This window comes from Camelus dromedarius, chromosome 31, assembly GCF_036321535.1.
Source record: "Camelus dromedarius isolate mCamDro1 chromosome 31, mCamDro1.pat, whole genome shotgun sequence".
In the NCBI taxonomy this organism is placed as follows: domain Eukaryota; kingdom Metazoa; phylum Chordata; class Mammalia; order Artiodactyla; family Camelidae; genus Camelus; species Camelus dromedarius.
Window position 1 is genome coordinate 18015251 of NC_087466.1, and position 12342 is coordinate 18027592.

Below are 12342 nucleotides of genomic sequence, written 5' to 3' on the forward strand. Positions count from 1 at the left end.
GCCACACTCCTGTCTCTGAATTCTTTCTCAGAGAATGAGGTTAGCCTTTGCCCAAATCTGTAATTCTGAAACTTGAGTATGCTTCTCAGTGGTGCAGATTTCTAGGCTTGGTACCAAACCTTAATCCAAGTTCAGGGCTTGGGCCCAGGAGTCTGCATCTTTAATCCAACCTCAATTTACTATTCTGTGTAGCTGTTCCCTGGCCCAGATATTGAGAACCTTGGGAGGAGGGGGGTTGAGGGCCCCAGAAGCTATAGGCCTGACCCTGAAAGGGTCCCCTAGGGCCCCTACTCTGCAGTTGCCTGTGGGTGGGGGCAACTCCCATGATTAGGGCTCTGGAGCCTATACCCAGGCCTGCTTGAAGCTGTGGGCACTGCCTGCTGCTCAGCGACTGCATTCTCTCTCCTGATGACAGACAGGCCTGATTCAGCAAGCACCTCACCTCGGCCTCCAGGACAGCGACCACAGCCAGGCCCGCCAGGATTCCCTGGCACTGGGAGGGCCCGTTGAGGTAAGTGCCTTACTAAGGTTTTCCATTTCCCTTGGGAACCTCCCTTTCCAGGAGCAGTGGAAGGAGGTACCAGCCACAGGCCACAAAGGGCAGGCTTCTATCATCTAGATGCTCTGACCTGCCTTGGCTGCACCTGGACCTTCACTAGTCGGGGCCAGGGTGTGAGCAAGATGTTGGTTGCTAGCGTCACAGAACAGGTTATTTATCTCACCAACTACATGGTATCAGGAACACCAAGAATAAGCCAGAAGCCCACAAGTCAGTCTCCTTGGCAGCCATTGAAAGAAAGTTTAGAAATAACTACCCTCATGCATTGCTGGTGGGAATGTGAAATAATACAACTGGTGTGGAATACAGTCTGGCAGTTCTTCAAAAATTTAAACATACACCCATATAATACAGCAGTTCCTCTTTTGGGTACATACCCAAAAGAATTGAAGCAGGGTCTCTGAACAGATATTTGCATACCCATGTTCATTACAGCACTTTTCACAATGGAAATCACCCAACTGTCCATTGTTGGATGAGTAGATAAACAACGTAGTCTACATACAAAGGGACCTTAAAAAGGAAGGAAATCTTACCACATGATACAACGTGGATAAACCTTAAAGACATCATGCTAAGTAAATTTTCTGATACTACATTTAGAAAATTAGTCTTGAGCATTTACCTAATATGTATATGAAAGCTACACTAAAGTAGTCATGCTGTACACACAGAAACTTCTGCTGGCGGTGTCTCTGGGATCTTGTTTATTTTAACAGTTCCACAGAATCCCATTCTATGGATGGAATGGATTTGGTAACCCTTCTACTATTGGTGGACCCCTGTTTCCAGCTTTGTATATAATTATTACAGTCTGCACTGTCATGAACATGTTTTGACATGATAGTCCAAAGACATGCTGAAGTCAAGTTCCTTGCAGTGAAATTTCTGGATCTCAGAGTGTGTGCATTTAAGGCTTTGATGGATGCTGTCAGATTGCAATAGATGGGAGTGCTTGTTTCCTGGACCTTGAGTGTGATAAAAACTCCATCATCTTGGTTTGCTTGTGCTATTTCCTGACATTCTTATGAACTGGGCCACAAGGCCAGCCCTATGCCGTGTTATCTCATCTTAGCCTCATACTTCTGAGGCATGAGTGGAATTAACCCCATTTCATAGGTGAGCAAACAGTCTCTGATGGACACATTGGCTGTTTTCATCTGTCCAGGATTTCTCACCCTAGAGCTTTAGTATGTTCCTAACTGTGATCTCTGCAAAATTTTATAGTATGTTAAGGAGAAAATGAGCTCTAAGTACCCCTTGCTGTCCATCTCAGTTCTTGGCCTTGCTGGATTTAAAGGCTGCCAGACCATCTGGCAAGGCCAGCACCATCACGATGTAGCTTTTGCTGGCCACTTAAATCTTCCAGTGTCTGTCTCTTTATAAACAACCTTAGTGTGACCTCCTTTGTGTGCACAGCTTTTTTCCTTCTTTGGGTAAATTTCCTGGAGGGGGATTTCAGAGTGGAAGGGTATAATCTTTTTTTGGAGCTTTCATGGGGGCTGACTAGCTGGTCCTGTCTCTGTAGGCCCTGGCCAGCCCTGCGGCTTCCCCATCCACAGTCGGTGTGCCCTAGCTGTCCCAGTCTACCATCCATTGGCTTCATGTTTGGGGCAAAGTTGAAGCTTTCCAGTCTCTGGAATTCCCACCTCACTTCCCCTTGCTGCAGTTGGGAGCTTGTGGTGGGCTCTGGTGAGGCCTGCTGAGGCCTCGATCCTTGATTTCTCAAGACTTTGGGTTTTGGGGCCCCTTACCCCCATAGGACCCCCTTTGCTGGCTCTGGGTTGGAGAGTGTTACCTGGACCGAGGCCCCATCTCTACTTCAGGGCTGAGGGGGACTGTACTTGATGAGGTTTATTGTGTGTGTGAGGGTGGGGGTTGATTGGTGGCTACTTGTGTCTTACTCTGAGTCCCCATACTTCTTTCAGTTCCTTCTCAGAGGAGTTCCATCCTCCCTATTAGGAGGGATGAACCTCTTGAAGGGAGGGCCTCTCTCTACTACCAAGCAGAAGCCTCAGGTCAGTGGCCTGTCACTGGCTGTGTGGCCCTGGGCAGCTCTCTTAGCCTCTCTGTGCCTCCATATTCTTTTAGAAGACAGCTCAGAGTTGGGACCTCTCTCTTGGGGTTGTCAGCATTTTAGCCTTGGAGTGGGCTGTGTGGGAGAGGAGTGGCCTCCTAGGGTTAAACCTTAGTCCTTTAGGGGTCAGCATCCCTGTGGACATAGCCTTGCCCTCTGGCCCGTGGGCTGGGCCTGGGCCCTCTTTGGTGCTGGATCAACAGATTTGCCTGGAACCCTTCTCAGTGCCAGGTCTAGTCCTACATGGGCCGTGGCCCAGGGAAATTATTTTTAAAATTTTGGATCATCTTCCACTTAAGACCTTGGTCTACTCTGCCCACTGGCCCATCTCCTTTGTCAGTCCCCTGGGGGCAGTGGAGATTTTTGTCCAGGAATTGAGTGGGAATGGTAGCAAGCAGGAATCCATCCTGAGAGAGGCCTCTGCCCTCCTGCCTGGGTGGTGCCTAGACTGAAGCCCCACCCTTGATGGGCTGAAACAAGCTGATCCCCCAAAGCCCCCCAAAGCCCCCCAAAGCCCGAGCTACTCCCCAGTCCCATGCAGCTGCTTTGCTGGGCTTGATGTTGTTTGAGGGGAAGGGACAGAGATAACCCCTATGCACGGTCCCCACCTGGAGCGCCTCAAGCCAGCCATGTGTTGACCAGAAAGGCAGCTTCTGTCAGCTCAGGGGAGGCCGAGGGGAGCCACCTCAGAGGACAAGGCCATGTGGAGACCCCTAGGCTGATCCAGGAGAACCATCTCTTGCAAAGAATAATTGTGCCCATGCACTATGGCCAGAGCCTGCTAAGCGGCCAGATAAGCTTTTTTTTTTTTTTAAATAAAAATGTAAAATTTGTAAAATATAACATACATAAAGAAGTATATGAAAACATCACACGTGCACTTTATCTAGGACAAGAACTGGAACGTTTCAACAGTCCCTGAAGACCCCTGTGTGCTCACACCTGATTGCACCCCTTTCCCTTCCTCCTGGCCTCTAACCCCAGCCCTTGCCGGACGTAACCACTGTTCTGCATTTTGTGTTTATATTTTATTTTCTGACCTTGGAAGTTCTATGAACATTGAGCAAACAGTTTATTTTTCTCATCTGTAATATTATTTCATTGTTTTATTTTCAGTTTTACCATGTTTTTATCCTGAACATCACATTTATTTGCTGTTCTTTAAAATTTTTTTGTAATGGAATTATTGGGAATTGAACCTGGGACTTCATGTATACTAAGCACGCACTCTATCACTGAGCTATATCCCTCCCCCCTCATGTGCTGTTCTTGAACTTTATGTAAATAGAGTCACATTGTCTATTTTTTTAATGATACCTCGCTTAACACTTTTCGAATTGATCCATATTAATACTGTTTACTAGGGGAAAGGTATAGCTCAGTTGTAGAGAGAGTGTTTACCATGCACGAGGTCCTGGAGTCAATCCCCGGTACTTCCAGTAAAAATAAACAAATTAATTACCCACCCCCCAAATTAAAAAACTATTATTGCTTGTTCATTTTTTATTAATAGACATTTTTAGAGCAATTTTAGGTTTATAGAAAAATTGAGTAAATAGCACAGAGAATTTCCATATACCCTGCACACAGTTTCCCTGTTAACATCTTACATTAGCATGGTACATTTATTACAATTAATGAAGACTGATAAAACTTTTGTTGTTATTAACAAAAGTCCATAGTTTATTGAAATTTCCTTTAGTTTTTACCTAATATCCTAGTATTCTTTTCCAAGATTCCATCCAGGACACCCCACTACATTTAGTTACATGTCCCCTTAGGCTCCTCTTGGCTGTGAAAGTTTCTCAGATTTTCCTTTTTTTGATGACCATCCTTGACAATTTTAATGAGGACTAGTCAGGCATTTTGTAGGATACTGCATTTTCAGTGCTATATAATATTCCAATACGTGCATCTGTACACCCCCATCTTATTAATTCTGCCATTGATGGACATTTCAGTTGTTTCTAGTTTTTTTTTTTTTCAAGTGTTGCTGCTATGTATGTTTTTGTATGTGTCTTCTGTGCATAAACACAGATTTCTGTGGGGTTTTGTCCAGAGATGGAGTTGATGTGTGTAGGGTATGTGCATGTTCAGTTTTAACAGATTTCTGTCAAACTGTTTTCCAAAGAAGTTGTACAACTTTACATGCACACCTGCGGTAGTTCTTTATTCCTCACTGGCATTTGGTATTATCAAACCTTAATTTTCTCCTGGCTATGGTGTGACAGTGATTTTGATTTACATTTTTCTGTTTTTATAATAAGACTATCATTTCACATATTTAGGAGTTATTTGTGCTTCTGTGAAAAAAACTTTTTTTGCCCATTTTTCTATTGGGTTGTTTATTTTTTTCTTATTAATTCACAGAAGTTCTTTATATATTCTAGATGTAATTCAGAATGTGAGTTGCAAATGTCTTCTTCCAGTTGCAAATGCTTTTTCATTCTGTTTATAGTGTCTTTTGATTAACAGATGGTCTTAATTTTAATGTACTTGAATTTACTTATCTCTTTCTTTATGGTTGTATTTTCTAATTCTTAAGAAATCTTTCCCTATTTCAAGGTCAAAAATATATTCTGTATGTATGGTGTGAGGCAAGGAGCCAATGTTACTGAGTTTTTTAAATTTATGTTTAAAATGTGTAACCACCAGTTATTGAAAAATTACCTGCTTTCCCACTGATCTATGATTCCAACAGGGTTGCAAATCAGGTATTCACAGACTGGCACCTCTGTTTCTGAGCTCTCTTGTTTCACATCACTGGTCAGTTCTTCTATCCCAGCACCTGTCCCTTACAGTCTTAATTACTATAGCTTTATAAAAACGATTGATACTTGGAAGGTCAAGACCCGCTGATCTTATTCTTAGCAGGTTTTTGGCTATTCTTAGCTCTTTATACTTCCATTAAATTGTTAGTATCCTTTGGTTTAATACAGTTTCTTAAGGTAGATTCACAGTTTTCAAAAGGACATAAAGTGAGATTTCCCTGTTCTCATTTTTTCTCCTATTTCCCTCCTCAGAAGCAACCATAGTTACTAGTTTCTTGTGTATTTTTCCCAGAAATAGTTTGAAATTACGTAAGTCTGTGTATATACCAGCCCCCTTTTTGTAGTTGCATGATTCATCAGCAGAGTTTATTTAAAAAGTAAACTCTCCATTTTCAATGAAATTTTTTTTTAATTTATGTATTTTTAAAAAATGGATGTACTATGGATTAAACCCAGGACCTTGTGCATGCTAAGCATGCACTCTACCACTCAGCTATACCTTCCCCTGGAAATCTGTTTCTCAACAGGTCATGATGTATAAATATCAAAGAGATATAAATGTTAAACTTTATACACTTCTAGTCTTGAGTTAAAGCATTTTGAGTAGTTTCCAAACTTACAAAATATATTTTATAATTTCTACTAATTTTGATGACAGAGCAACCAATTTCAGCTTCTCCATTACTTCATAGCTGACTGCGGGACATGTTTGTCTTTTCCTGCTGCAGGAAGCATGGATTGCTTTTCAAAATAGGAGCATCCTGGTCATGCTGAAGTCACTCTTTCAGAAACAGAGCAACAGGAATAACATATTTAGTATCTTCTTCTAATGTAATAATTACATTTGGGGTTGGCTCTATCATTTTCTATTATCCTTTCTGTATTTTAAAATATCTTTTTAGGTTTCTTTCATTTTTTTCCCCTTCCGTTGAATTGTTAGTTTTATCTCTATTTCTGTCATTAGTGTTTACCCTAGGAATAGCAACATGCTTGTCACTGTTACCTACATCTGAAACTTGCCAGTGTCTTTACCGTGCTCCTGGGTGACAGGCCTGCAGATCACTTAGACTGCGTACTCCTGCCCGCATCTATAATTCCCGTAGTGTGAGTCTGCTGGTGAAGAACTCTGTTTTTGTTTGTGTGTCTGAAAATACCTTGATTTTCTAATTACTGTATATTTTCTCCAGATTTAGAATTCTAGGTTGCCAGTAACTTCAGCACATGAAGCTATCATCCCACTGTTTTCTGGCCTCCACTGACTGTTGAGATGTCAGCAATGGGCTGATACTCCTTTAAGGTAGTGCCTTTTTTCTTTTTATTTTTCTTTCCTTTCTTTTTTCTTTTCTTTCTTTCTTTTCTTTTTGCCTCTGTGGCTTTTAAGATTTTCTTGTCTTTGATTTTCTGCAGTTCACTATAGTATGTCTAAGTCTGGATTTCTATTTATTTACACTTTGGGGGGTTTGTTGGAATTCTTGCATCTGTGGATTGCTGTCTTTTATCAGTTACAGAAAATTCTTAGCCATTCCCTCTTCCGATAATACTCCTCTCATACTCCTTTCTCAATTTGTTTTCCAGGTATTTTAACTCTTTTTCTGTATTTTCTAGCTTTTCTTTCTTTCTCTGCTGCGTTCTGGGAGTTTTCTTCTCATCTTTTTCCACTTCATTTGTTACTTTGCAGTGTCCACTCTGATGCCATGTCCGTCCATCAAGTTTTTTTGTTATGTTTTGTTTTTTATTGAGGTGTGGATGATTTACAGTGTTAGGTGTACAGCAGAGTGATTCAGTTATACATATACATACATACTTTTTTTAGATTATTTTCCATTATAGTGTATTTTAAGAAATCGAGTATGGTTCCCTCTACTATACAGTAGGTCCTTGTTGCTTATCTATCTTATATATAGTAGTGTGTATTCATTAGGTTTTTGATTTTGGTGAATGTGCTTTTCATTTCTAGGATTCCATTTAATTTTTTTCTGCTATGTTCACTTTTAATAGTTTCCTGTCTCCAGCAGATTTTCAAGTATATCTGTTTTTCTTTAAACAAAGTAAGCATGGATATTTTATGATTTATATTTAATACTTTCAATATGTGAAGTCTGGATGGAGCTGTAATGTTTATTTCTGTTGGCTCTCACTCATGGTACCTTGTTTACCATGTACTTGGTTACCTTTTACTGCGTGCTGCTTTGAAAAATAATTGTGTGCTTCTCCGAGACAACATGAAGGTGCCTTCCCACAGACAGGATTCACATTTATTTCTGCTTAGTGCTTGGGGAGTGCTGCCAGTGACTTTACCTTCGTGCCTTGAGGGTTCACAGCGCCTCTAGTGGTGGTGTGGCTGCAGGTGCTCACGAGCCAGTGTTTGCCCCCCCCAGCCCCCAGGTGGGCAGCTATCCTGGTTCTTCTCAGCACCAAGGCAATGCTGCCTGCAGTCCTTTGAATTTGGGGGAAGGAGGGCAGCTTTACTTCTGGTTTGCCTATACCCTGAGGTGTTAGCCCTTTGGGGTCACAGCTTAGTGTCCTGTGAGGTTTCCCACTTTTGGTGGGCCCTGGCTTTTCTTTGCCTTTTGTGCTTTGTGGGCCCTCAAAACCCATGCTTGCTTTCACAGCTTGGTTTATGTGGCTAGGTAGATGCCGCCAGGGGAAAGGTGACCTTGTGTGTTCTGATTCTCTCTTGCTGTCTCGTAGATTTTGGCCTGGAAATTCTCTACTATCTTGTAGTTATCTGATGCTTCTATGAGGATTTAAAAAAATATTTGGAGAGTGGCCAAAATGGCAGAATAAGAAGACCCTGAGCTCACCTCCTCCCACAGCACACCAAAATCGCAACTATTTACACAGTGCCTATTGATGAGAACAACCTGAAGATTAGCAGAAAAGATCTTATACAACTAAAGACATAAAGAAGGAACCCTGAGACAGGTAGGAAGGGCAGAGGCGCAGTATAGTGAAGGCCCGTTCCCCTGGGTACGCAACCCAGCAACAAGAGGATGATTATAATAGGAGAGGTTCTCCCCAAGGAGTGAGGGGTCTCACCCCACATCAAGCTCCCTAGCCCAGGGGTCTTGCACTGGGAAGGTGAGCCTCCAAAACGTTTGACTTTGAAGGCCAGTGGGACTTACTTTTGGGAGAGCCAGAGGCCTGTGGAAAATAGAGACTCCACTCTTAAAGGGCACACACAAAATCATGAAACAAGCTTTACAAGTAGATGAATGGATAAAGATGTGTGTGTGTGTGTGTGTGTGTGTGTGTGTGTGTGTGTGTGTGTGTGTGTGTGTGTGTGTGTGTGTGTGTGTGTGTGTGTGTAATGGAGTATTACTCAGCCATCAAAAAGAATGAACTCTTGCCATTAGCAACACATAGATGGACCCGAGGGTATTATGGTAAGTGAAGTAAGTCAGACAAGGAAAGACAAATACTGTATGATTTCACTTATATATGGAATCTAAAAAGACAAATGAACAAACATAACTAAGCAGGAACTGTGTCATAGACATAGTTGCCAGCAGAAAGAGGGATGGGGAGAGGAGATAAATAGATGAGGGGGTTTAAGAGGTACAAACTTCCAGTTATAAAAAGGTGAGTCGCAGGTATGAAATGTACAGTGTGGGGAATATAATCAATAATAATGTATCTTTGGTGACAGATGATAGTTAGACTTAACATGGTGATCATTTGAAATAGTTCAAAATAGTGAATTACTGTGTTGTGTACGAGGAACTAATACCGTGTTTTAGGTCAATTGTAATTAAACAAACAAAATGGACATTTATTTTATACTTTGGATTATAACCCAATACTCCTTTCTTTTCTTGCTCAAATTGTTCTAACTTTGGCCATTCAAAGCTTCTTCAGTTGGGTCCTGTGTCCCTTTGACATAACTTCATCTTTGTTCATTGTTTTTGTTTTTGAGCACTTCCTTCATTTCTGGCACTACAGTGTTCTCCAGGCATTCGTGCATTCTCTGTCCCAGTCCTAGAATTAGCCATTTCTCCAGGGAAACTTGATTCCTTTTATTGGAGAATGGCATTAGAAACCTAAAACTGGAGCTAAGTGTGCTCATTGCTACTGAAGTGTCCTTGCTTCTTGGCTCACTCAGTTGATAGTGCAGTACATGTTTATATACACATAGCTAGAAATATTTCTATCTAGAGTTGTCTATATTGATATTAATCTAAATGTGAGTTCATCCTGGTGTCTCCGACTGTAATTCATTACCACATGGATTACCCTAGCCTTCTTCCCTTGCTTATCTGTAACCTCCCACTCCAACAGTAAGAAAACTGGCTACTGCCATCTGCCATCTGTACCACAGCATTTTCATTTATTCTCAGCAAGCATCATTACTGGATACTAAACTTCCTCTTGTTTCTTAAAACAAATGGTAGAGTATTACTTAGTCTCTACATGTTTCTTTTTTTTTTCCTTGAAGAGTTGATTTCTAGTCTAATAGCATTGTGAGAAAAGATGCTTGCTATGATTTCAATTTTCCTAGATTTACCAACGTTGGTTTTGTGACCTAACATGTGATTTATCCTGGAGGATGTTTCATATGCACTTGTACAGAATGTGTATTCTGCTGCTTTTGGATGAAATGTCATATATATATGTATGTGTGTGTGTGTGTGTGTATGCACACACACATATTCATCAAGTCCAGTTGTTCTAGCCTATAGTTTAATGACTGTTATCAAAAAGACAACAAATAAGTGTTGGTGAGGATGTGAAGAAAAAGAAACCCTCGTGTTCTGTCAGTGGGAATGTAAACTGGTGCAGCCATTGTGGGAAACAGTATTTCTCAAGAAATTAAAAATAGAACTACCATATGATCCAGCAACTCCATGCCTGCATATTTATTCAAAGAAAACAAAAACACTAATTAGAAAGGATTTATGCCCCTCTGTTTGTTGCAGCATTATTTACAATAGCCAAGATAAGGAAGCAACCCATGTGCCCATTAATAGATGAATAAAGATGTGGAACGTTACAATGGAAGGAGTTTTATTCAGCCATAAAAAATGACATTTTGCCATTTGCAACAATATGGATGGACCTGCATGTGAACATTTCACTGGGCAGACAGCATATATTGGACATCGTTCCTTGCTGATTCATAGATCCACCTCGCACTTTCTGAAGGCTGCATAATATTCCACGGTATGAATGGTCTCAGTTTATTTAACATTTTTATTATTGATGGGCAACCAGATTATTTCCAATCTTTTGCTCACAGCAGTGCAGCAGGATTGTTTGTTTTTATGAAAGTGTGGGAGGATTTCACCAAAGTTAAGTGCTTGATCAAAGAGTATAGATGTTTAAAAATCTCATAGATAATGTCAAATTGCCTCCCGGAGACTGGGCCAATTTATATTTTCACCATCAGCATGAGCTGTTTCTTAATGCCAGCTGCAAAGGAGAGATCAGTATCAAACTTTGATCTTTGCTAATCATATGTGGAGAGAACTTGCTGTCATATTCATAGCCCATCCATTTTCCTGACTCTAGAGAGGTGTATTATATTTCGAATATTTTACATGTTTATGCAATTTAGCATTCTTCTGGGATTCTGTGTCATACTTAGGCTTTTTGTCTTCCATGTTTTCTTCTAGTACTTTATGGTTTACTTAAAAAAAAAAATCTGAGATGTGCAGTCATAATGAACCTTTACATACATGGCACCTAAGCATTTACAGAAGTAAAACTGCCCTCCTTCCCTCTTAAAACTAACCACCATCCCACTCACCACTTCCTGTCCCTGTGGCTGGTGTCTGTGAACTTGTTACTGATGTTTGCTCCTAGTCCAGAGGTGAGGAGCTTGCACTGAATGTAAATCTGTCGCAGAGCTGTTTAGGCGACTTTCTGTGAGCTAGACTTTCTCAAGGAAGCTGGTGCACGTGCCTTTGTGGGCACAGGCAGGCACTGGCCCAAGGGCCAGGCTGAAGACTTTAAAATATGCAAAACAAGACCATATCAAACTATACACTCTGCACTTGGTTGCACTGTGCAGGGAGACTTCTCTCTGTTGATACCTGCAGTTCATTTACTCATTTTCATTGCTGCAGAGTGGTGTCAACATTCCTCAAACATACATAGCAGTTTTCCTGCTGCTGTTGGTCATCATTTAGGTCGTTTCCAATGTTTTTCTTTCACAAACACCCTGTCATGGCCTTCCGGCCATGTGTGAGGAGTTCTCTAAGGTGAGTCTGAGAGTGGCCCTGCTGTATGCTGTAAGTTAAGAGCCAATTGCTGTGCAATGTAAGGATGGCCCATTCTCCACATTCTTGGTATTAGAAGACTCATTTTTTGGTCAGTTGGGCATGAAATGGCGTCTCATGAGATAAATTTGCTAGTGGGGTTGAACACATTCTCTTATTTATAGTCATTCAAATTTTGTGTCACTCAGTCGTCTTTTGGGGTGTAGCTTCATTTTTCGTCTTTTGAGCTATTTGAAAATGACTGGGTGCAAGGGATACAGCCTCTTTTTTCCCTCCCAGAACAATCACCAACATGAGTAACCCAACTTGTACCAGCTAAGCTAAAATGCCTTTCTCAAATAATGCATTTAATGACTGTCGCTTACACCTGAGAGGTTTGGTATCCTTCTTTGCCCCCCTTGCATTTTCTCCCTTCACTTTTGTTAGAATCAGCGTTTGATTAAAACCCCTGTTGGCATTTTTATGTATCATAAATGTATGACATGTATCATTCACACTAAAATGTCACTTCCCTCTAAATTACTGAACTTTCCTAAAAACGAAGTGTCCTCGTTGATCCAGTATGACCGTTGCTCCTTTCTGTTCACTCCTAGGCCTTTTTCCCCTCTTGTCTGACTGCAGTGACTCCCCAGCACAGGGCTGAGTTGTGGGCGTTGGTGGACGGTGAGTGTAATTCTGGAATTCAGCTCTTCTGGCTTTTCCCTTATGTCATAAAAA